A 27,767-nucleotide genomic window follows, 5' to 3' on the forward strand; every position below is an offset into this window, starting at 1 on the left:
ATGCATGTATTCACTTGTTATTTGGATCACGTCTCCTCAGTGCTAGTAACAATTTTAAAATGATAACATTCACTGCTATTTTTATTTCTCTTGCAGTGAAAGACAGGTTTCCACCCTCCCTATCCACCCCTCTCCTTCCCCCAAGACACATATATTGGATTATTGGCCTTCAGTTGAACTCTTTTACAAGGAGTCGTTTCCTTGCAGATTAACGCTCTAACAGAAAGCCTTCCTGTTTATGAAAATGGAGAATTCATATACAAAGCTGAACTTGGCTACAGTGGAGGATGAATGTTTAAGGGGGCGGTGGGAGAGAACGCTGCATTACTATTAATAAATCCTGGCCAGAGTGAAGATTCTGACAATTGTCCATCCTTAGAGCTCTAAAGAGGTAACCCAAGCCACATAAAAATGAAGAGGTTAAAATCATTACACCACTGAAAAGAAGTGAATCTTTAAAAGGCATATTTTACGGCTCACTAACCCCTCCATTTTTAAGGTTGAAGCCTTTATAGGTTTATGTCTTGTGGACTAAATTCTGCTCTCAGTTGCTCTTGTTTTATTCCAAATTGTATATTGATGTAGCAGAGCTCAGGATTTTTCCCACAGTTTAGGCTTCAAGTGGCACAGAGGTTAGAGAGAGCAGAAACAAGAGCCCTCTATGTAAATGATGTTTTTAGCATGGAAGTGTGACGATCAGGGTCCAAACACTCTAAGAGAAGAACTGGGGATCTGAAACCCAAAGAATAAGCAATTGAATCAACTGATTGTATACGATTTTACTGTGTATAAAATATATCGAGTAAGATCTTTTATGAAAGCTTGTAATGTTCTAAACTTAACAATTATGAGAAAGGTCTACAGGCTATGGTTATTAATTTATGTAGATAGAGAACTAGTTCATAAAACTGTGTCTCCACCTCACAACAGGGTGGCAGTCAGCCAGGCAGGGAAGGGTTGCCTCCCTACCCAGACAATACTAGCTCCAAGCACCTAGCATTGTACAACTCAAGAAAAGACAAATGATGGGCCATTAGGGTTAATGGGAAAACATAGACATCCTAGCTAGAATTTCCCCACCCTAAGTAATCATGAATCACCATGCCAGGAGAAAAGAAAGGAAAAAATTCCCTCTTAAAAGGAGGTTTGAACTGAAGTACTCATCCAGAACTGAGGGAGAAGTGTCAAAGGCAGGGGATTGTCTGTGAACACTGAATCCCACTTATGGTTAGGGGGCACACTCAGGCACTGATTCCGTGGGTGCTCTGGGGCTGGAGCTCCATGGAAAAAAATAGTGGGTGCTCAGCACCCACCAGCCACCTGCTGATCAGCTGTTTGGCTGGGGGTGGAAGGCGCTGGGGAGACTGGGGGCAGGAAGAGGTGGAGTGGGGGCAGGGCCTCGGGGAAGGGGGCAGAGTGGGGGCGGGGCTTGAGGCAGCATGGGGGTGCAGCTCCCACTCAGAAAAATAAAATCAACTCCTGTGCACTGGAAAACTGTTCAAAGGCCATAGGTACAGGTCTTAGAAAAGGGAATTTATCCAATATAGAAGTGTAAAGCCTGAAGATGCGTCTATGTATGTATTTTCTGTGTAACTTGTATTTGTCTGTTTCCCTTGCTTTTTCGTCTTTGAATCTGTGATTTTTCTATTCAACAAACCTTGTATTTATTTTTACCTTCAGCCGGTCTCTGATGTGCAAACTGTGTGTGCCAAAGTGAGCTGATAACAAGGGGCTGTTTTCACATCTTCGGCAGGTAACAAACCAGAAGGGAAAAGTCTGAGTAGTTAAGAATGCAGTATAAACAGATTTGGGGCATCTTGGGACCAGAAAGGCTGTTGGGTCACTCTGCAAGGGGTAACTAGGCTGGTGTAAGCCAGGCTAAAACCCTTAAGCTTGCAGGCGGACTACTGGTGTCAGGACTTTGAGCCATAGCATTAAGGCACCCAAAGTTACAAGGCAGGCGGTGAGAGAACCTCTTGACTTGTCTGGGTGATCCCCGAACCATCACAGGGAATGACTCTACTAATGCTTATGTTAAGCCTTGGAGCATGTATAGCGTGAATTAGATGTTGAAGCTGGCTGCCCATCCTGTTAATGCAAGTGTTGGGCCTGACACTGAATCCCAAGTGCTTACTAAATATTATACCCCAGAGTCAGCCAGGGGATGGGCATTGGGGGAATCAAGCATCTCAAATACCCAAAGTCCTTGTTTCTTGGTGGGTACGGCAGCACCACCACTCATTCTGCCTGAGCCAGGACGGGTGGCACCAAGCGTCAAGAAAAGCATACCTCCCGCATGGTGGTGGCGTGTGGCCTTCAGCAATGACTCAAGATATGTCTACACATTATCGAGGAGCAAGCCTCCTGGCTCGGTCCACAGACTTGCAGTAGTAGGGCCCAGGCTAGTGCACTAAAAGTAGCTGTGTACACAGCACTTTGATGTTGTGGTTCAGGATGGAACTCAGGCTCTGAAGCCCACCCGCTACCCCAGGCTGCAGAGCCCAAGCTCCAGCTGTAACCACTACACAGGTATTTTTAGTGCACTAGTGAGAGCCTTACTACTACAAGTCCGGGGGGCTTGCACCCAGATGCAGCGTAGACATACCCATAACGCTTACAGTAGATCTGCTTCTGGTGAAAGGTGCCATATAAGATTTAGATATTATCAATTATTATGTGTGCAGTTCCAACATGAGCTTCTGCAGCACCCTGCCCGGACTTAAGGGCACAGTCCCCAATATCACACTCATCTCCACTCCCACCTGCCAAAAGTCAGTAGGTAGGAAGGAGAGGGATATACCTGAGCCTCCAACTCCCTTTACATAAACGAGTCCCTTAGCTCCTGAAGGAGCATGGAGAGCTGCAGTGAGCTATATTGCTACTGGCAATAGGTTGCCCAGGCTCTGATCTCCCCTACTACCCTTCCACATATGCAGTTGGGGTCTCCTCCATGCTTCCTTCTTTCTCACCAGAGTGCCCTGTTGGAGTTTGCTGGGGGTCTGTGCTAGCCCTTTTTCGGCCATCACAGATCAGAGGGTTTTCCCATCTCTCTCAGGTGTCATAGAGAATGGGAAGGGAGAGGTGGTTTCTATGAGCCCTTAATTCTCCCTCAAATTATATGTTTCTGAATTAGGCCCATTTTTGGCTTGAAATGACCCTGACCCTCACATTTTTTATGAAGTTAGGGTTAGGGGGAGAGTGAGTACAACCACATGGCAGCCAGCAAAAGCAAGGGGGAGGGATAGCTCAGTGGTTTGACCATTGGCCTCCTGAGCCTAGGGTTGTGAGTTCAATCCTTGAGGGGGCCACTTAAGGAACTGGGGTAAAAATCTGGCTGGGAATTGGTCCTACTTTGAGCAGGGGGAGGGGTGGACTAGATGGCCTCCTGAGGTCCTTCCAACCCTATTTAAAAAAAAAAAAAGAGAGAGAAGAAATACGTTGTTGGCAGGCATAGACAAAGTAGCTGGAAAAGTCAACAAACCAGCATGATTCTAAAGCCTTATCTACACTTACCATGGGCTTGACGCTTGGTGATGAATGCATCGGTGGTCAATTTAGCGGGTCTAGTGAAGACCGGCTAAATTGACTGCAGATCACTCTCCTATCAACTCCTGTACTCCACCTGAATGAGAAGTGCAAGGGTAGTCAACGGGAGAGCATCTCCAGTCAACATCGTGTAGTGTGGACCCCGCGGCAACTAGATTTAAATACGTCCACTTCAGCTACGTGAATAACGTAGCTGAAGTTGCATAATTTGGATCGATCTCCCCCTGTAGTATAGACAAGGCCTCAGGCTTTTGCCTCAAACCAATCACAAACCTTGTTTTAGACTCAAATTGGTTTAAGCTAGTCCCATAGTGAGATTTGGGCATCCTGTCCCAGCAAAGTTCAAGAGTCACTGGTAGGTCAAATCTGGCCCAAATCAAGCTTACGTAAAAGTAAGTTTTTACAAAACTTTGGCCTATGAAAGCAAAAGTTACTAGAAACTGACTATAAAGTGAAATGGCCTCATTTATTTTAACTGTTCAGTCTGAGAGAAAAACAAACAATATAAGCACTAAACAGTAAACAAGATTTAAAAAATAATCAGTTTAAATTGTCTTAGGCAGGTAAGTATTCATTCATTTTTTTCATGTTACAAAGAAGGAAAGCATCCTTTGGTTACAACTCCACCTACCCTTTCAAAAGAGTACATTAAATATGAATGTAGCTTAACCACATTTTTATATTATTTTCATATAAATATAACAAAGTATCTTCTGTGTACAACATGCAAAGATAAAAGGGTCTAATACCCTTATTGTCAGTATAGGGAATTAGTATCTAACCAATCCCGTCTCAAAATCAGCTAAACTGGGACAGAACAACAACAGAAAACAGAATACTTCAACCTAAATCAACCATACCAGTGGCACTACCATCAATTAAACAATCTTGAGGTTCTTCCCCTTCTTCCTGTCTAGATCACAAAGGTTCTACTTCTCAAAATGCTTAGCCACAGCATAACAACTTGATCTCTGGGGCTGCCTTTTACAACACATTCTCCTGTGATGTGCTGAGAATTCTTAGCTTCAGCTCACTGCAGTGAAACTTGAGGGATCAGTTAAGGTGGGAGTAGCAAAATTATGAAGACTGAACGTAGCAGGGACATGAGTAAGAATTTAAGAGAGACGCAGGGTATAGTGTAGTGTTAAGACTCCATAGGTTGTGCAGAGTCCAATCAACATGATAGGAAACAGATGACTTGGGGTCAACTCAGAAGGTAGTTATCAGATTTGAGACAGAGATTTGCAGAAGTAATGCTACCAAACATGGATGATAAGAACTGAGATTAGCCTTAATGGAAACCGGCTGGTTGAGTAAGCCTTGGGGAAAAACAGCTAAAAGGAGAGAATACATTTCTGTTGGTAAAGTCTCAAACTTAGTTGCAAAATAAGTTTTAAAATATGAACAGTGAGTAACTTTCATAGTAAATATGTCTAAAGAAAGAGAGAAAAAACATTTTCTATTTCATGCCCAGATATAATAACTTTTAAATAAGAAAAAAAAATTACCTTGACAATGCTGAGCTCATCATTCATCAATACATATAGGAGAACTATCTGTAGCAGGTACATCAGAAAAATTGAGAGTCCAAACTATAGGATGATTGCTATATGGCCCATTCATTTAATTAATTTTATATAATAATTATTTCTGCCAGTTGTGCTGAAAAATTTTAGTTATCTCTGGAGAAAGTTTATTGATTAGCTTTTTCTGTTTTGGGATGAAGATGCTGTGGCTTGATTAGCATCTCTGCTTTGGGATGAAGATGGTGTTTCAGACGTTCAATAACATGATAGTGACCTACACATCAACACCATGAAAGATCTTGAAAAATCTCTTGCTCTTATAAGCCCTGTAGCAATCAAAGCCTTGAAGTCCTTGTACTTTAAAATACTAAGATTTTCAATTTTAAATAAACCAATTAAATCTTACTTGTATTTCCCCACATCATGACAATTTTAGTATTTTTAATCTCCTTAATTTAATTTGTGTTTTTTCAACTCAATAAACCACGCCAGTTATTGCTGGAGGAGTTTTCGTCCTGCCTCCTTCTCAAATACTTGGGTCCAGCCATCCCCTGAGTTGTACCACTGAGCAGAACCAATGGGAAGCTAAGGTTCAACCTTGACTATCAGCAGACAGGCATGTTGCAGCTTACCTTTTGGAGTAGCACAAGTTGGGTATTCACACTAAGCAAAACCACTAGTCATGGTCAGTGATATTTTACTCACAGGATGGACAAAGTGGGGAGATGTATGGGACACAGCAGCAGTATCATAGCTGGCAGGGAGGAATATATTACCAACCAATAATATGGTTGTACTTCTGGTTTTAACAGAACTCAGTGGGCCAGATTCTCACCCTCCAGTTCAATCCCATTATTATTGCCTGAGCAGTACAAGGCTGCATCTGGTCAACTGAGAATTCTCTGAGTAAAGGAGAATGCTTCTATATCAATCTCGTCTCCCCAGCATCTGGAGCATGTTGGGTTAAGGGAAAGGGACTAATGAGACTGGAGAGGGATGGGAAAGGGACAAATGTTCCCCTATGGAAATTAGCTGTTGGTGTATGATCCTTTAGATCAGTGCAGGGGCATCTAGAAAATCAAGGACCCATCGATGATACCTGACTATTCTGTGCTGAATATATTTTGGCACAGGAAAAAATCTGGTCTACTGTGTGTAAGGCTGATACTGAGGCATGGAGTCCAGCTATGTAGATGTGATAGGTGGGGATGAATGAAGGAATCCTAAAAACCCACCACCACCCAGCTATGAGGACACTCATAAGGAGAATAAGATAGGGGTTCAGAAATGGAGTTAGAGACATAATGTAACTTATTAGGATAATGCAATACAGAGACCAGAAGTTAAACAGCAATGAAACAGCCCTGCAGCCTGAGCCCCATAAGCCCAAGTCAACCAGCACAGGCCAGCTGTGGGATTTTCTTTGCTCTGTAAAATTACCCAGCGGGATCAGGCTCTCAATGACTAAGTTACACAAGGCAGCGTCATTTTAAGCATTCAATACCTGACCGCTTCATTGTAAAAAATAGGGATGAAATGTTGGTCCCATTGAAGTTAATAGGAATTTTGCCATGGACTTTAGAGAAACCAGGATTTCATCCGGTGCATGGAAATAATTTATGGAGTTAATGAGGATTTGCTTTAATAAGGATTGAGTGACAAGAGTGTTCACTTTGAAATATCTGTATGCATTATTACTACTAGTACTATTATTATTTTATATTCCTATAGTTTTTTCATTCCAAAGTGCTTTGTAAAAATATTCAGGAGTCACTTCACCAATCACTGAAGTGTTGTCCTTTCAGGTCCAGAAGATACTGCATAGCAGTATAGACAATATCAATACAGTAAAATAATCTGAGACCGGAAATGAAGAATACTGTATCCAATTGAAACAACAGAAGGAATTTAGGCAAACAGAATGGAATTTATTTACTCTGATTTTAGCCATTTTAGCCTAAACACCCCTATTTATCCAAATATTGATGTGCCCACAAAATAATGACTACAGTTTCATGCCACATCTGAAAGACACTAGGACTGGTCTGGTCGGATATCACAAACACTGGTGAAATCAGGAATAACTCAGTTAAGTTAATATTACCTCAATGTAAAAAGCAATATAACATCAGAATCAGGCACAGTGACTCCAACACAGAGCTCTCTACCACCAAGCAGGTGCACCGGTTCAGTATTCACTCAAACAAAGATCATCAAAATCACTTTCTGTAGCATTCAGGGATTTCCTTTGAGGACTCCCATCTCACAGCTGATCAGGCTCTAATTAGCTTGTAAGAACTAAGATGAGCCCAGCCTAAGGTGCAGCTTTCAGTAATAAAAAGTCTCTTTCTCTAACATGAAAACCCCACAAACAAACCAAACATGAATTTAAATCTCAGATGCTTGAAGTATGGCTTTTCTATATATGGGTTTGATCCAACTTCTTTGAAATTAATGGGAACTGAATTAGACCCTCATGGGTCTAATCCAAAACCCATCAACATCAATAGGAGATTTTTTTTCTGTTGAGTTGGGGTTTGGATCAGGTTATATATATATGTAGTGGCATGATTCAAGAACTCCAAGTGCTAATCCAGATATAATTCTGGTTCACTGTGTAACCCTGGATAGGGCATTTAATGGCTCCATGTGTATTTCCTCATTTGTAAAACAGAGATATTAATACTGTATCACCATTCTCTCACAGGGGTGTCATGCAGATTATTAGTGAATGTTTGTACAGCATTTTGAAGATATAAAGTGCTAGATAAGTGCTAAGCATTAGATGTGCTACTGCTAAATATGAAAACATTTAGAAATACATTTTCAATGGTATGAGTGCTACTGCAGTCTGATTAGTAGTCAGTGATGTTAGTAATGAGAGCTGTGTTGCTAAACAATACGTCACATTGAAAATTAATTCATTCATAAAAAAATCTTGCCTGTTGCCATTAAAAGGTTAAAAACTCAAATTTAATTCTTGTTAAAAATTCCAACCACAACTAGACGGAGAGAATTTATTTAATATTATGCAGCAGAATAAGATTTGACTAAAGGTTTTATGGGATTAGCTGTTTCAAAGTATCTGTCTCTTCATAAACTGCAGTAGATGGGGCTGTGACTGATGTTTAAGTAGATATTATTTAAACAATCTCCTGAAAACAAGCTTGCATAAACTAAGATGAGCAAAGGCAAAGAGCCTTATTATGATCTTTTAGATTTAGATTTAGAAACAGAAACATGTACCTTGGATTTAACCAAATATCTCTTCCTGTAAGGAAAGATTATTAGGATTATCTACTTTTCCATGTTTCGATCATGCAGTCAGGAGTAGATGATGGGGGAAGTTTGAGTTCAGTGGGTCAAATTCATCATTGATTTAACTCCACAGACTTCAGTGGAGATTCACTAGGGAAGAATTTGACCCAGAAGATCTGACTCTCTGTGCATATAATAAAACTGATCAAGATCAGTACTAATTAATAGGCTAAAATTCACCCATATAACTACAGCCAAGGTAACAGTTACACCAGGGATGAATTTGGCCCTAAATCGTTTTCCACCCCCCCCCCCCAATTTGTCCGTTTTAGTTTCAAGAAAAAAAATATGTCTAATTTACTCCTTTTCCCTGTTTGCTGTCTGCTTTCAGATATGTGCAACCCCTCACCTCAACATATGTTATTACATGAACAGCAGGATATGGATTTCTATTTAAACAACGAGCATCATACATATAATAGCACCCTTCATCTTAAAATACATGAAAATTAAAGATGCATAAAGCATAAAGCAAGGATATGGCCCATTGGTTTCAGCCAAACAATCATTCCTCTTTCTTATCTGTGGGCCAGATCCTCAGCTGGCATAGATTGGCATAGCTCCACTGAAACTGAAGGAGCCATATGGATTTACACCAGCTGAGAATACATGTGCAAATACACATATCACACACACATGCACGAATGGCCATTTTAACTAGGATTCTTCCCATTTCATGGAAATTATTAGAATTCAATCCATATCATATATAAAAATAAACCATTTTTTAGCTTCATCTTTTTCTGTAAAGGCTGAAACAGAAGGTAGATATTTAAAGAGCTAATGCAGTAGAAAGTTTGGTATTTCTTTCCTTGTAAATTAAACTTTAAAACACACATTTGAATTCAAAGTATTTTTAATCTAACCCCCCCCCCCCTTTTTTTGAAGGTGTAATTATATTTCCTGCTATAACCATCCTTGTGTGATATGGTTCATGGAATACCTAACAGCAAAAATGTTGTTTAATTTACACCTGCTATGAGCTAGGGGTATAAAAAGATCTATTAAAGTCATTGTTATATCAATTTGACAGCACCACATTTTTACAATGAAATGCTACTAGTTGGATAAATTCTATTCCATTCTTCTCATGGAATATAAAAGCTCATTGTAGCACCGTTTATTTGTATATTGCTGGCTATCCCCACATTGAAGAAAGTAACCAAAAAGTCCTCATTTCCAATGGCTTGAAAATAATTATAAATCTCTTTTATGGACATTTCTTTCTTTTTTTCCATATATCGAAGCTCAGTAGTGTGTTCCCAGAATGATAATAATCTATTTCTCTCCTCACACTACTGAGCTGGCAGTGACCTCACCTGACCCAATTGAAATTGATTTTGTTGTTGAACTCCTAGCTAGTGCAAATTAATCTTAGATCCATACAAGATCAGGGAAGCAAGACAGAGTACAAAGACTCAAGTAGTGAGGGGAAAAATTAGTTTGAGAGAAGGTATTTTAAGTTTGGAAAGATAAATGGTTACAATGACTTGCTTTGATAGAACATCTGTAGCAAAGGAGAAGAGAATGACAAGGGCTTTGAGAAAAAGCTGTACTTTAATAGCCTAATTTCCTGCCTGGTCCTGCAGAAATATCTGTCTGTTTCTGACAGCTGATGAAAATGCACCAGGATTTGATTTGCTCTCCAGTGTGGGACAAGTTCAGTCCCATCTCTCCCTCAGGCTACATGGCTACAGCAGATGGGCACTGTCTCTAGTTTCCGCCTCCTTCATTATGGATTCACTACTATCTTTTTTTTTCTTAATTGTATTCACGGCCCTTAGTTCTCTAGTTTATTATTTATCTTCTTGTTTTCAAATACAACAATTGGTCTCTCCTTATTGATTTACTCCTTATGCCTTTGTTCACTCTGTTTGCATGCTATATTCCTTTCCCTCACTCCATGTCTGTCTTATCTGTTTAGTTTGTAAGCTTATCAGGGGAAGAACTGTTCACTGATCAGTGCACATACACTGCCTAGCACAATGGTACCCCATTCTTATTTGATCCTTAGCCACTACTATAATCAATCATAACTGATGCTTAAAATACTTTGCACACCAGTATTTTTTTAGTACCTTTAAGAAAAGTTGATGACTAAAAAGCAAACACAAACCACATCACTCTATTTGTCCTTTAAAGAGTGGATTCCAATTATAACTAACACATTGACCTTATTTTTACAATCTGTAAAAGATCCCTGTGAACACTACAGTCTTTGACAGAACCCAAGGATATTTGATATTATAGGGCCCCTTCAGCCCATATTATTATAACAACCAATCTCTAATGCCTGATTTATCATGCTAAATAAGGTGAAACAGTGTAACAAATAACTTTTTGACATGGAATCAAAAGAATTGTACCTACGAAACTCCATGCAAAAATTTATATCCTGAAATAAATGTTCCAATATTGTATAGCTAGATGTTGAATAATTTAAGCAGAATAAATTGAAAAGACTTAATCAGCTACAATGCAGCAGAATTTAACTTACTGCAGACTTCAGAAAGATTTGGGGCAGAATAAATAACAGTCACCAAAGGCCTGAAACGCTCCTGGGCAGTCAGTATCCAAACCCACTCTCCCCCTCTTGATCAGCTGCTTTGGTTACAGTTACGGCCATTGACCTACTTTTCAATTCTTTTGCTTCTTTTGTATTGCAAAAACCTGTCTAGATCACCCCCTGCTTCTCCCCAAAAAACAACAACTTTACCAAAGTAATATTTTATTACCAATAAGTCATTTTAAAACTATTACATTTGGAATTTAAGTAGACTCTTAAATAAAGAAATGAATACGTCAGTGGCATTTCAACATCAAAGCTCTTAAGCCTTTGTCTAGACATGCATTTAAAGGTGTGTGGTGAGAATGTGCAAGCCAACATGTGTGTTCTAGAAGTTTAGGGTGGACAAAACAGTGTGTACTTAAACATGTGCGATGCTGGTCAAGTTAAAACCTAGAATGTATACATTGTCTTCTCTACTCTAGACTTTTACAGCATATTAGCTAGCACATTTTGGCAAACATATTCGAAACACACCTTTAAATCCAAGTCTATACAAAGCCTAATTTATGGAGATGCAGCATGACATGGTCCAGTGCGTAAGGTCATGGGACTGGGAGTCAGACCTAAATTCTACCACTGACCTCTTGTGCTACCTTGGGCAAGTCTCTGTGTCTCTGTTTCCCCTCCTACCCTTTGTCTCTCTTGTCTATTTAGATTGTAAGCTCTTAGGGGCAGGGATTGACTTTTGCTTTCTATGTTTGTCTTTCTACAACACCTAGCACAATTGGGACCCCAGTCTCAGTTCTAGGTGCTACCATATTAAAATTACTATTACAAATAATAATAATTTATTGCAGAGGTCACAAACTGAAGATGGCTGCTGTTATCCCATCATTTTAAAGATAGATTGTTTAAACGGATTATTAGAAGATAAGAATGGCCCTACTGGTTCAGACCAAAGGTCCATCTAGCCCAGTATCCTGTCTTCTGACAGTGGCCAATGCCAGGTGCCTCAGAGGGAATGAACTGAACAGGTAATCATCAAGTGATCCATCCCATCTCCCATTCTGTGCACAATGAGAAAAAATACCAACATACCAATACACAACACATTCCCACCCATAGTTAGTATTTTCTATTAACATGAAAAATAGTTATTATTCATGTGACAGATTTGGGGCCACTTTGTAATAATTTATTAATAGCATCCTTGTTTGGCTGATTGTTGTAAGGAGATTTACTATCTGAATACCTGGGGTTAATTTAAAAAAAGAGGCTGATTGCGGATAGGCAGGAAAGAGTACAATGGATTCACATAGCCATCTACCAATACTTGAGAGGCAATGCAAGAACAATTCACTTGGATTTACTTCTGACCCCCGGTGAGCTCGCTGGACAAGCTTGTCAAGGGAGGAGAGTCTCCGTTTTTAAACACAGGTGAATTTAAAAGCCTGGAAAACTAAGACAAATGCCCTTCTAAGGGCATAAAAATGACTCGCAAAGAAGTAGGGGGATGCTGTTCTCACACAGAGATTCTACTGGAGGGTCTGAAGAAGCTAGACCTTCCTAGACTCCCTTCCCAGTGATTAGGGCTTAGGTAAGATAGACATGACTCCTATGTTTTCCATTGTTAATGTTAAGATTAAGCAATATTTTGATTGAAGATGTCTGGCTAGTCATTCTGAACTTTCTGCTGGTCAGACTCTCCTGATGGGAAGAACTGCAGGTGTTCAATTCAATCGGACCTGCTGGGTAAACACAGTTGATCAACTGGTTATTGTAGTCCAGGAGCGGGTCTAAGAGTGGGAGAACCATGGCATTCTGTCACAGGAGAGGTAAAGGCATGAAGATTGAGACCTCAGGCTCAGAGAGACCACCAAGGGATTAGGGGTGCAGCTAGCCCAGTAACAATTAGTAGGACACAGAGGCCCAATTAGAATCAGGTCTCCATTGTGCTAGCTTCTGTACAAACATAAGATGGTAAGCTCTTTGGAACAGGGACTGTCAAAATAAGGACAAGGTGTGACAGAAGGGTGTAAAAACCCACTGAGGGGAACAGTAATAGAAATACAAGGTTGCCCGTATATATTGAATATACAGTTTGGAGATTTTGGTGTTTAAAATGAACAAGTGATATGGGGCTAGATTCTCTCCCACACCAGAACTTTGCTCAACCCAGGGTGGGGAGAAGAGAGGTGCCTGACCCCCTGATTCTCAAGGTTAGCTGCAGCCCCAAGGTGACTTAAAGTAGTACTTCAAGGCCTAGAAGGCTTTGGAAATTAGGAGTCCAGCAAAATTCTGTTAATCTGCCAGATTCTTCTAGGAAACTTCATTATAAACTTCATTATAAAATGCCTACTTTTTCTATCTTTCCCTGGTGGTGATGTCACAGTGGTATTGTTGCCCTTGTAATGACTGTGAAGTTTGGAACTTTCAACAGATTTCACATTAATGCACCAGCTGTAGCCATCAAAACACAAGCTTGGTGGAGAACCCAGATTTAAGATGTCTGCTGTGAACACATCATTTTTAAAGATGACTATCCTATACAAAGCCACATGAAATACCAATATATCACAAGAACACCAAATAATACATAAGGAACAAGCCACAAGTGTCCCTTCCCAGAACTCCAGTCCTTGCAAGCTCATTTTCTGTTCACTTCACTGCAATAGAGATAGCAGAGTTTGCACTTCTAATCACTCCATTTTCCTATCATGCATTCAGGAGAACAGGTTTTGCTATTGATAATATGAAGTGCTGGGTTAGTTTGAAATACTTTTATCAACATTTTAAAAAGCAGCGATATTTTACAGAGTGAAAACTAGAAGAAGAGATATGATACCTGCTTTATTAAAAATATATAATAGAAGTTTGATCTTCTGCTGAATTTATGAATGGAAAGTATGGAAAGTTGCCTTAGGTTTTACAGATTAGGAAATTATTTACTGGCTCTAACATAGCCGCTTTTCATTTTCTAATACTTATTCGTATGCCATATTATTAGTCTTTGAAAGTGTCCCTATTCAATTGTATTTAGAATCCTTTAATGTTGTGTCCACAGTATTAACTCATCATCAACACATAGTCTGCTGTGCCCTCCCATCCTCTACATCAGGCTGGGCAGTGATGAATGGAACCACATACTCATGAAACTGCCAGGCTTGCCCTTCTCCGGTCCCAAACCTACACTGATTGCCTGAGGAGTTGTGTTTTGTACTGTGTAGGTTCCCAGAATCCAGCCATCCTCCTCCTAGTTCTATTGTGATCAGAGCTGTTTTCACTCAGGGGAGGGAAAGGGATAGGCAGGTTTTAGCTCATAGTATGAAAGAAGGTTTTAGCAAGGATTTTTATGTTTTAGGAAATACCAATAAGCCTATTCCCTCTGAAATATACTAGCTGTTTTAGAGAAAATTAGGTTTAACATCTGAAGACAGCACCCATACATTCAGTATTTCTCAAGAAGTACCAAGTGATTTTTGTATAAGTTATTTTCTAATTACTAATTGGAACAAAATGCTCAAAAAACAATAGGCTGTTCTTGGTTACTGATTTAACCAGACAAAACTGGTTATGTTCACTAAGTCAAGGACTAATCTTACCATGTTAATCAATAGTGTAATTACAATTCATGAAGAAGCAAAGAGGAAAAAGGACAGTTACCTGTTCCGTAACTGGCGTTCTTCGAGATGTGTTGCTCAGGTGTATTCCACTATAGGTGTGCGTGCTCGCCACGTGCACCGGTGCTGGAAGTTTTTCCCTTAGCAGTATCCGTAGAGAGGGAGCACCGCTGCAACCCCTGGAGTGGCGCTGACATATCACACCATAAAGAGGGCTGCGTGCTCCCCCCACCCTCAGTTCCTTCTTGCCAGACAACTCCGACAGAGGGGAAGGAGGGTGGGACATGGAATACACCTGAGCAACACATCTCGAAGAACGCCAGTTACGGAACAGGTAACTGTCCTTTCTTCTTCGAGTGATTGCTCATGTGTATTCCACTATAGGTGACTCCAAGCTATACCTGATGGAGGCGGGTAGGAGTTTAAGATTAAAGTAAAACTGAATACCACTAAGCTATAACGCTGCAGCCAAGGCTGGAGCACAAAGTTCTGACTACCTTCACTTGCGGCAAGAAGGAACTGAGGGTTGGGGGAGCACGCAGTCCCCTTTATGGCACGATATGTCGGCGCCACTCCAGGGGTCGCAGCGGTGCTCCCCCACTATGGATACTGCTAAGGGAAAAACTTCCGGCACCGGTGCACGTGGCAAGCACACACCCCTATGGTGGAATACACATGAGCAATCACTCGAAGAAGAAGTCATAATAATTTATTGCAAATATGTTTGTGTGTCTCTGGAACATTTCCCAAAACAATTACAGCTCACACTTTCATTTCCATGTTTCATACTACAGATTTTGCATGTAAGACACTAAACATATGTGGTGACATCAAAGAATTACTGAAAAAAATTACATTTTGAAATGGGAAAGAAAAGTGCAATAATGTGGAACTGCACACATTTTTGGAAGTGTAGTGATGTAATATAGATTAGAGACTTGTATACAAATTCTTGAATGTAAAAATAACATAGAGAATTCTCTTCACCCAGGAAATTCTCTTCATGCCTTCTTTCAGCATTGGTAAAGCTCCCATCACTGTAGTGTCTAGATGTTGTACATAGGTTATAAAAACAATTGAGGACTGTCCATAGACCAATCACTTTTCCATCCTGGTTCTGGTTATCATGGGCTGCAACCTGTGGGCTGGATTGTGCATTTTGCACAGATGCCTGAGCATGGAGCTGCACTGATCCAGTAGGAACTCCAGGAGAAACTGTGCTTGTAGTATATGGAGACCCAAACCAGATTAGAACTGAAAAAGGAGATATTTGTTCTGGTACAAGTTTACAGAGACAACTAATCAGTCTCCATCCTGGAAAAACTTCCTTGTTCCCTCCCTTCCCACAACTCACTGGAGAATGCTCAATACAGCATTTGGTCTTCCAACAGTAGATAGCTATTCTCACATGAGCCACCATGAGACAATAAGCATAACACAAATACCTATAACATTACAGTACTACAGAATAGTAACATCAGATGGATGGAACGATTTCACCGTGGTCAGTGCACTACACTGCCTCAAGAAAGAGCCACGTTCAGTTCCCAGGCCCATGTCTCACTTGTTGGACATCACAAGTTAGGTGTACAGCAGAATCAGTATGCACTGCCCCTCTAAAAGAAGAATCTAGCTCTGTAGCAATAACTTCACCCACACTGAAACAGCTATGGAAAGTCTTTGTGGGCTCTCTGTGGACCAAAAATCCAAATTTCACCTGATACACTGCACACCTATTTACATATTTTTTTTAAAAAAACATCCCTGTTACTGTGGGATAATAGTACAGCCAGTTGCATAAGATAGATATGTCTGATAGAACGACCAGTAGTGAAGTAAACGATGTGAGAATTGTACATAATTAACAGTGTAGATGTGACAGCACGGGCTGCCACATGGGCTAACAATACAAATATGTACCCAGGGTCCCTAATGTGCGTGTTCAGCCTGTGCTGAAGCCCATGCCACTGCTAGTATGGGTAAAGCTAGTGCAGGTGTGTCTACCCAAGCTGCCATCGTGCCTTGCATTGCAATGTAAGACATGCTTTTAATGTAGCGATGCCACTTAGTGAAAACATGGTTATACTATTAAGGTGTAGCTGCCATGTTGCTCTACAACAGATGTAGATTGGAAATACCATAAAACTTGCCTATACTGTTACTGTTGTTACTGCCTATAGGTATTTTCTCCTGCCAAAGTTTTGGTGTATAAATGGCTGATACACATATTTCTACCAAGAACCAGCAAGGCATCTAAATGATGGTCATTGCCTAAAAGATTTTTTAAATATTAATTAATCAAGAATCTAAATTACAAGCACAAGAAGTTGCATGCACTTATTTTAGACAGGCCACAAAGAAAGGAATTACTAATGCAGCTAACCTTGCAGCTAATGCTAAAATATGACATTTGTTTCTTTATTATACAAACACATAATCCAGCCCCAACATCATTACTGTTAGGCAAAGTTGTGTGGCTGACATATTAGTGGACTCTGCTTTTTCTCATCATCCATTCCTATAGGCCTGTAATCCAGAGGAAAGCTGGTGTGTGCAAAGCAATGTGCTTCTTTGACCCTCTACTCCTAGTGGAAGCTGTAATCACAACTAGCATGGGTACACACCATAACAGCCAACTAAATACACAGGTATGTTATCTTACTACACTATTAGTTTAGATTGATTTTTCCCAGCAAGTTAGATCTGTCTCTTTATTTCACCATTTCTCTAGAATTTAAAGCAATTCCCTATCTAGACGGACCTGTTCCATAATCATATGGAAATGTGGAATCAATTTGTTGATGAGGGACCTCAGATGTAAGTTCTGAGTTTTATGGTTGATTGATCATTAAAAATATTTCTGCAGATGACACACAGGTCCAAAGCAATTATAAAATACTACAGGATTTCAATTTTTATAGTTATTTTGAGAGACAGAGTCTCAAAATGCTTTATACACAATGAACACAATCACATTTCCCCCTTACCAGCCAGAAGTAAGTATAAAGGAAAACATAGAGGAAAGATTGTTTATTCTCTTAAAATAAAACTATTTTAGTATTTGATTTTAACAATAAAAAAGATGTTAATCACAGCTCAAGGAAATGTTCTAAGTGCTTCGATGCTATGGGAATGGGTTCTATACAAAAGCCTGAGATAGATAATGCTTGGGGGTCAGGAACCCACCTCACTCCCAGAAGCTACAGGTTAAAATCCCAGCATAGTTGACTGAGAATAACATTTAATTTGCACAAGTAAATCAGATGCTTATCTGCAACCACAAAAAAGGGAAGTTTGGCTATGACTGGGCTGAAAATCAGGCCCTATCTGTAAGATAGATAGATAATGTTATAGTATTATTGGCAACACAATGAATAATACAGTTGAGCACATAATAATGTCATTGGCTAAAAACTGTGAGATCCCTGGTGATCTAAGGGCACGTCTACACAACTATGCAGTGTGAACTATGGGAGCGAGTTGCAGCACACAGCAGTGTTGCTAGCATGAAATAGATACCTTTTAGTTTGCGCTGGCAGGGTCTACACGGGGCAGTTACAGCACGACTTTTCAGTGTACTGCAACTCACACCCCTATGTTCCGCACTGCAAGGCTGTGTAAACAAGCTCCAAGTGTCAGATTTTCAAAGGTATTGAAGATCCTAAAGATTCAGATGGTTCCTGGTGTGATTTTCAGTGGATTAGGTGTCTAACTCCCATTTATTTCAATGGGCTTTAGGTGCCTAATCTGTTTAGGCCCTTAGGAAAATCCCATCAGGTGACTAGCTGCATCTTTACACTCCTAAATGCCTTTGAAAATCAGAAATGAGGGGTTTGAGGTGCAGGAGGGGTCTCCAGGCTGGGACCGAGTGATTTGGAGGGTGGAAGGGGGATCAGGACTGGGGTGGTGGGGTAGAGCATGGGAGGGGGACAGGGGTGCCGGCTCTGGCTGGCACTTACCTCAGGCAGCTCCCGAAAGCAGTGGCATGTTCCCCCTCCAGCTCCTATGCAGAGGAATGGCCAGGTGATTCTGCGCATTGCCCCATCTGCAGGTGCCGCTCCTGCAGCTCCCATTGGCCATAGTTCCTGGCCAATGGGAGCTGAAGAGCTGGCGCTTGGGGCAGGGGCAGTGAGCGGAGTCCCCTGGCTGCCCTTACACCGAACATTAGTGTTAGCTAGTAAATGCTTTAATGTGTAATATTGTAATGTTCTCGTATACATATGTATAGAGAGTCTGCATGTTACATTGTAATAGGTGCATTATTGTATCATAGCATTACATTATGTATGAAGGGTTTCCTAGTATTATAAGTATTATAATGTAGCTACTTTATACAGTCTGTGTATTCTATTGCACTGCCTTAGTGTGTGATTTCTAAACATAATGCAATTGTTATACTATATATAATGTATTACAGTTTATTTTTTCCAGATTATTAAATGTAATTGTATCTGATTATTCCCTTTAAATGAATGTTATTTTGTTTTCAAAAAATTACTGTGTGAGGGAAAGCCTGTATCTGTGTCCTCTCACAGGTTAACAGAACTTGTCTGTTCTGGGGAGCCCTCCGAGGGAGACAAACTCCCTCGTAAAACCCCAGCAATTCCTCTAGGGCAGGCCACCCCTTATTACCCATTGAAGTGGGCCAAATTGACATTTGGTTAACAATTACAGGCAGGCCACTGTTAGGGTTCCTTTGGTTCAAGTTTTGGGCTAACACTGTCTACACAGTGTTCACAGTACTTTCACATGCTGCACCCATGAACATGTCTTCCAGGAGCATGATCGTCCATATACACAAGACAAACATTGCAGTTCCGATGGTCTACAGACCAGACATTTTTTTTTATATATATATACAAGAAAAAAAATGGTCTCATCAATGAACATCAGCAGAAGGGCAATTGCAGAGCATGGAACTTGGAGATTACTGAGGGGCTCTTTCATGATATCTTATAGACTTTAAGGCCAGAAGGGACCATCATGATCATCTAGTCTGGCCTGCAAATTGCATGCGACATCCTCACCCACTCACTCCTGTAACACTGGTCTACAATTTTTGAGAAGAGGCCTGCTTCAGATATAAAATGTGCTATTTATTATGTATTTTGATGTGCTCAATTCAAATATGACAATTAAAACAACTGATTGGCTACTGTTTCTAAGATATTTAAGTTTTTACATTTTATGTCTATGTATATTGTGTAGATAGTAGAGTTTTAATCAAACTGTAAACCTAGGTCTTTTCATGTGTTTATGGTTGCTTTAAATGATAATATTTCACCTGTGCTGTTTATGTAACACTTTAAAAATCAGCAAAAAGGTTATATAAATAAAATTTATTATGAAACAAAAGGCAAAAAACTATGATTTACATAGTTTAGTCCTATTCAGTGTCTACTCGGCACTTCTTAGCTTGTCTCTTGTATTCATTAAGTGGAGCATCTCTTGTCACTGTCCAGCAATAGTCTGCAAGCACTGATGGGCTCCATTTGCCTTGATAGCATTTCTCCATTGTTGCAATGTCCTGGTGAAATCACTCGCCATGCTCATCGCTCACTGCTCCACAGTTCAGTGGAAAAAAATCTAGATGAGTGTGCAAAAAATGGATCTTTAGTGACATGTTGCAACCAAGGCTTTTGTATGCCTTGAGGAGGTTTTCCACCAACAACCTGTAGTTGTCTGCTTTGTTGTTTCCGAGAAAATTTATTGCCACTAACTGGAAGGCTTTCCATGCCGTCTTTTCCTTGCCACGCAGTGCATGGTCAAATGCATCATCTCGAGGAAGTTCACGAATCTGAGGACCAACAAAGACACCTTCCTTTATCTTAGCTTCACTTAACCTTGGAAATTTTCCACGGAGGTACTTGAAAGCTGCTTGTGTTTTGTCAATGGCCTTGACAAAGTTTTTCATCAGACCCAGCTTGATGTGTAAGGGTGGTAACAAAATCTTCCTTGATTCAACAAGTGGTGGATGCTGAACACTTTTCCTCCCAGGCTCCAATGACTGTCGGAGTGGCCAATCTTTCTTGATGAGGTGGGAATCTCTTGCACGACTATCCCATTCGCAGAGAAAACAGCTGTATTTTGTGTATCCAGTCTGCAGACCAAGCAAGAGAGCAACAACCTTCAAATCGCCACAAAGCTGCCACTGATGTTGGTCATAATTTATGCACCTCAAAAGTTGTTTCATGTTGTCATAGGTTTCCTTCATATGGACTGCATGACCAACTGGAATTGATGGCAAAACATTGCCATTATGCAGTAAAACAGCTTTAAGACTCGTCTTGGATGAATCAATGAACAGTCTCCACTCATTTGGATCATGAACGATGTTGATGGCTGCCATCACACCATCGATGTTGTTGCAGGCTACAAGATCACCTTCCATGAAGAAGAATGGGACAAGATCCTTTTGACAGTCACGGAACGTGGAAACCCTAACATCACCTGCCAGGAGATTCCACTGCTGTAGTCTGGAGCCCAACAGTTCTGCCTTACTCTGGGGTAGTTCCAAATCCCTGACAAGGTCATTCAGTTCACCTTGTGTTATGAGGTGTGGTTCAGAGGAGGAGGATAGGAGAAAATGTGGGACCTGTGACATTGATGGTTCAGGACCAGAAGTTTCATCCTCTTCCTCTTCCTCGTCTGACTCAAGTGAGAATGATTCTGGTGCATCAGGAACCAGCAGTTCTTCTCCGTGGGGTACTGGGCGTATAGGTGATGAATGTTTGGATAATGCACAGTCCACTTTTTCTTCTTTGACACACCTTTCCCAACTGGAGGCACCATATAGAAGTAACAATTGCTGGTATGATCTGTTGGCTCTCTCCAAATCATTGGCACTGCAAAAGGCATAGATTTCCTTTTCCTGTTCAACCACCGGTGAAGATTTGTTGCACAAGTGTGGCAGCATATGTGTGAGGCCAGGGCCGGCTCCAGGCACCAGCCTACCAAGCACGTACTTGGGGCGGCACCTGGAGAGGGGCGGCGCTCCGGCCAGCCGGGGAAAGTGGGGCTGCGGATGGGCTCTCCGCCCTCCTCCCAGTGCTCCGGCCGGTCGGGGAGAGCGGGGCTCCGGCCGGGCTCTCCGCCCTCCTCCCGGCGCTCCGGCCGGTCGGGGAGAGCGGGGCCGCAGCCTGGGTCTCCGTCCTCCTCCCGGCGCTCCGGCCGGTCAGGGAGAGTGCGGCCCCGGCCGGGCTCTCCGCCCTCCCCCTGCGCTTCGGCCGGTCGGGGAGAGTGGGGCCCCGGCTGGGCTCGCCGCCCTCCCCGCGGCACCCTGTGTGGGGCCCACCTCTTGTCCTGATCTCCAATTTTGCAGCCAAAATAAAGGTGATAGGCTTTCTTAACCATAGTGGTTATACTGCGCTTTTGTGATGCAAAAGTCACTTCACCACAAACATAACAGAAGTTATCTCCACTGTTCACACAAGTACGAGGCATCTCTGTTCACTTTGGCTAAACAGAAATGTGTCCCTTTGCAAAATCAAACACTGACAAATAAGAGAGCACGACACTGTATGATTTCTAGAGCTGATATAGGGCAATTTGTTCAGCAGAGTGGTGTAAGCTTCGTTATGATTGCATCATCCATGACTTCTAGGAATAACATGATGCAATTCATATCATATATGATGCAATACCAGCTTCAGATTGCATCATTCATTGTTTTGCCTAAAAAGCAAGTACTGTCCAAACCCAGTCATAGATTTATTCGTAGATCCAGTCAAAGATGTATTTTAATCATTTCTGGTTTAAATTGAGATCCCTTCCCTTTATAACTCACTTATCCTCCGCCATTCCCAAGTCAAGGGTCGTATATACTGACCCAATAGCATATCTTGAAAACTAGAGCCAATCAACAATTTTAAGCATCATTTTCGTGCTCAGTGACCCAGAATTAGTAAAGTTTGACTACATTTATTTCAGAAGCATTTTGGCTGTAGCGCAGTGTAATAGGCCCATAACCTCTGGCTCAGATACTGAAATCCTGAAATCTTGATTTAAAGATTTCAAGTTAAATAACATCCACCATTTGCTCTAGTTCAAACCAGCAAGTGATCTGTGCCCCCACACCATAGAGGAAGGCAAACCCTGTCCCCAAGTTTCTGCCAATCCGACCATGGGAAATGTCCTTCCCTACCCGAAATATGGCAATCAGTTAGACCCTGAACATGTGGGCAAGAACCACCAGACACACACATAAGAAAGAATTCTGCGCAGTAACTCAGAGCCCTCCCCATCAAGTGTCCCATCTCTGGCCATTAGAGATATTTGCTAATAGCCATCATGGATGTGCCATATGTCATTGTAGGCAATATCATCATACTATCCCCTCCATAAACTTATCAAGCTCAGCCTTAAAACAAATTAGGATTTCCCCCCAAATACTTCCCTTGGAAGACTGCGTTCCAGAACTTACTTTCTCTGATGGTTAGAAACTTTTGTCTAATTTTAAGCCTAAACTTACTAATAGGCAGTTTATATCAATTTGTTCTTGTACCAATATTGGCCCTTAACTTAAGTAACTCCTCTCCCTTCCTGGTGTTTATTCCTTTGCTGTGTTTATAGAAAGCAATCATATCTCTCTGCATCTTTTGTTTTGTTAATTAAACAAGCCAAACTCTTGAAGATTCCTCTAATATGGTAGGTTCTCCATTCCTCTGATCATCCTAGTAGTCCTTCTTTGAACCTGTTCCAGTTTGGATTGAGCTCTCTTAAAACTGCACACAGTATTTCAGATGAGGGCTCATTAGTGTCTTGTGTAATGGTAATAACACTTCCCTGTCTCTACTAGAAACACATTACCCGATACATCCCAGGATTGCCTTAGCCTTTTCCACGGCCACATCATATTGGTGGCTCAATAATCCTGTGATTGACCAATACACCCCGGTCTTTCTCCTCCTTTGTCACTTCTAACTGATACATCCCCAGTTTATAGCAAAATTCTTCTTGTTACTCCCTAAGTGCATGACTTTGCACTATTACATTTTATTCCATTTCTATTACTCTAGTTTTCAAGGTTATCCAAATCTCCTTGTCTGATATTCCGGTCCTACTCTGTATTGGCAATACCTCACAACTTTGTGTCATCCACAACTGTTACTGGCAGACTCCTACTTTTTGTGCCAAGATCATTAATGAAAATGTTAAATAAGATTGGTCCCAAGACAGATTCCTTAGAAACTCCACTAGTAACTTCCTTCTAGCCAGACAGTTCATCTTTCAACATGACCTGTTGTAGTCTCACCTTTAACCAGTTCTTTACCTATCTTGAAATTCTCATATTAATCCTCATCTTCTCCAATTTAACTAGTAACTTTCCATGTGGCACTGTATCAAATGCTTTATAGTAATATTGGTATAATAGATCTACTGCATTTCCTTTGTCCAGAATATTGGTTGTCTTCTCAAAGAAAGAGATCTGATCTACCTTTTGTAAAACCATGTTGTATTTTATCTCAATTACTGTTTACTTCTACGTCTTTAACTCTTCTCTTTCAAAATTTGTTCTAAGACCTTGCATGCAATTGAGGTCAAATTAACGGGCCTGTAGTTTCCCAGATTACTTTTTTTTTGTCTTTTCTTAAATATAGGTACTATATTTGCAATTCTCTAGTTACTGTGGTTATGGATTCATTAAAAATTCTTGCCATTGGGCTTGTAATTTCATGTGCCAGTTATTTTAATATTCTTGGATGGAGATTATCCAGGTCCCCCAGTTTGGTCCCCTTACACTGTTTGAGTTTGGCTTCCACCTTAGATGTGGGAATTTCCGTTTCCATATCCTTGTTCCCATTAGCCACCCTGCCATTGCCCTCAAGCTCCTCATTACCTTTATTAAAAACAGAGGCAAAGTAGTTGTTTAGGTGTTGGGCCACGGCTACATCATCTTTAATTCCACTCCATCCTCAGCATTTAGCAGTCCCACTTGTTCTATCCTTGTTTTCTTTTTATGTATATGGCTAATGAACCTTTTACTATTGTTTTTAATTTCCTTTGCTATGTCCAACGCTCTTGGCTTTTGGCAGTTCTCACTTTTCCCCAACACTTTCTGACCTCCAAGAAGTAATTTTCCTCATTGATCCAGCCCTCCTCCTATTCCTCGTAGGATTTCTGCTCTCTCTTAATAATCTGTCTGAGATGCTTGTTCATCCAGTTCGGTCTGCAATCCTCCCTTATGAAATTTTTCCCCTTCCAAGTTTCAGGTAGTTTCTGCAGCTTTGACAAAGTAATTCCAAGCTTCTTCCACATTAATATTCTTGAGTTCTTTGGTCGAGTCCACTTCCCTAACTACTTCCCTTAATTTTTAAAGTTTTCCCTTTTGAAATCAAGGACAAGTTGCAAACCTATTTTAGTTTATCCTTTCATTCAATTTAAACTGAATTAACTCATGAACACTTGGTCCAAGATAGAACAACTCATTGTAGAGGCCAACGAGGTCCGCACTACTTACCAATATCAAATCTAAGATGGCATTACCTCTTGTTGGTTCAGTGTCTATTTGTTGAAGAAATCTTTCAGCTATCACATGCAGGAATATCTGGGCCCTACCATTATTAGTAGCTCTTGTCCTCTAATCTATATATGGGAAATTAAAGTCTCCCATAATCACACAATTCCCAGTAGTGTTTATTTCATTAAAAATATTTAAGAGACCTCTCTCTATATCCAAAATGGATCCTGGGGATTTGTAGAAGACCCCAATCACTGTCTCAGTGGCTCCTCTGTTACCTTTCTTCCCCAAAGTGATTTTGACCCTAATAGATTCCAAGTTATCCATTGCATCACATCTAAGTTCTTTACAGTCTACCTCAGCATTAATATCAGGGCCAGCTCTAGGCACCCGCAAAACAAGCTGGTGCTTGGGGTGGCACATTTTTAGGGGCGGCATTCTGGCACGGGCCATGCCGCCCCTAAAAATGTGCCCCGGCCGCCCTAACTTACCTCCGTTGCTGCCGCTCGTGCGCCACTGCTCCCCCTCCCTCCCAGGCTCTCAAACCCGGGAGGGAGAGGGAGATCCCGAGTGGCCGTGGCGAGCGAAACAGCTGATTCGCGCGCCGCGGCCGCTCGGGATATCCCCCTCCCTCTCGGGTTTGAGAGCCTGGGAGGGAGGGGGAGCAGCGGCGCGTGAATCAGGTGTTTCGCGTGCTGCGGCCGCTCGGGATCTCCCCCTCCCTCCCGGGTTTGAGAGCCTGGGAGGGAGGGGGAGACCCTGAGCGGCCGCGGCGCACGCGCTGCTTCTCCCTCTCCCTCCCTCCCTCCTAGGCTTGAGAGCCTGGGGGGAGGAGGCAGGGCTGGGGATTTGGGGAAGGGGTGGAGTTGAGGCGGGGCCAGGGGTGAGGTAAGAAAAAAACGGGGGGGAGAGGGGGGAACAGCCAAAATTGTTTTTGCTTGGGGCGGCAAAAATCCTAGAGCTGGCCCTGATTAATATACAACATGAATCCACCTCTTTTACCTTTATTTCTGTCTTTCATGAAGAGCACATATCCTTCAATTCCTGTGTTGCAGTCATGACTGCTATTCCACCATGTTTCCATCATCCTTATACTATCTGATTTCACTTCCTGCACCAATAGTTCTAGCTCCTTCATTTTTTTACCCATGCTCCTTGCGCTGGTGCACAGATATCTTAGTTGTTTCTGCTTCACCTCATCCAGATTCCCTGCCCAATTAGGTGCAGTCATTTTACTGCCAATATCACCTACCTGACTGCTGGTGTGAGTGGTATTGGCACTACTCTTCATCTTGTTGTCCATTTTCCTACCTTCTGTTCCCTTCTCCATTGCTGCATCCTCTTGATTTGCCTCCAATTCAATATTAGAATTGGACATGGAGATTACATGATCTCCCAATCATCTCCCCTGAATTGCTAGTTTAAAGCTCTTTCAGTCAATTGTGCCAGCCTCCAACCCAGAAGTCTATTGACTTCCTTGTTCAGGTGGAGTCCATCCCAAGAGAACAGTCATCTGTCTCTGAATGCTTCCCAATGGTTGAACATCCCACAGCCCTCCTTGTAGCACCATTGCCTGAGTCATCTGTTGATCCTCATAATTTTGTCACACCTGCATTCTCCTCCTCTAGGGATGGGTAATCACTCTGAAGATCACCTGAGCCTCTGTTTCTTTCAGTTTCTTCCTCAGTCTGGCATAGTCTTCCCTGATGCATCCAATTGAGATTCTAGCGGTATCATTTGTTTGCAAATGAAGGACAATCGGTGGATTCTTGCTTTCTCCCATTAGGATCCTTTTTAGTGTCAGGTCCACATCTTGTATTTTAGCTTCTAGCAGACTCTACACCCTTCAATTCTCCCAATCAGTTCTGGTGACAGGCCTCTCTATTCTTCTCAGTAGGGAGCCTTCAGTCATGTAGACTTACCTCTTCCTGATGTTGATGCAATTCTGCAGCCTTCCCACTTCTTTTCCTTCTGGCTGCAAGTCTTCTGTTCTCATTTGCAATCTTCTGAGAGTCATCGGCTATCTTCCTGGGGCTTTGAACTCTGGCTATCTCCATTCTCTTCCTCCTCTTCTTGTAGGACTATTCACTCTTTTCTTTTTTGCTCTTCCATCTTCTCTTACTGCCTAAGTCTCCCCTTCATTTTCCATTTCATCAAACCTGTTCCTCAGCAATCTTTGTTGTTCACTAGCCAGTGTTTTCCTCCATCTTTTGTTCTTGTAGTCACATGCTTCCTCTGGCCACTTTCTTCATCCAGCAGTCTACCCTCATATTGCTCTGGTCCCGCATGCATCTGCAAGTCTATAGGTTTCCCCTTCAGCCTCTTCACTCCTTCCCACCACCATCCTCTCAAATCCCCATCAAAACTCAACTGTCATTTCTAGCTGCACCTCCAAACCTCAGATCTTCTCTTCCATTACATATATCATGCAGCACTTCATACAAACAAAGCATCTTTCAGGTACCCTTCTCCGGATAATGGACCTCCCACAGCTTCAAGAAGGAAAAAAACAGCACACACACACCCTCTCCCCAAAAACCAACACGCACACATGCACAGACTTCCCCAAACTCTCCTTATAAACTCCCGTTTTCAGTTCTGTTTGACATCTCCTGTGCCATTGGCTGGCTTTTTGGTTGTCTGCCTTTATAGGCCTGCGGCCTGCTAATTAAGGAAGCCCTGGATCCTAATCAAGGTTAATCTGTGATCAAAGGCTCTGCTTCTCTCACAACATATGCCCTCCTACCAGACTTTGCAAATTGAAAACAAAACAGCAAACGAGCAAGCAA

Source organism: Chrysemys picta, chromosome 3 (genome assembly GCF_011386835.1).
Source record: "Chrysemys picta bellii isolate R12L10 chromosome 3, ASM1138683v2, whole genome shotgun sequence".
Lineage (NCBI taxonomy): Eukaryota > Metazoa > Chordata > Testudines > Emydidae > Chrysemys > Chrysemys picta.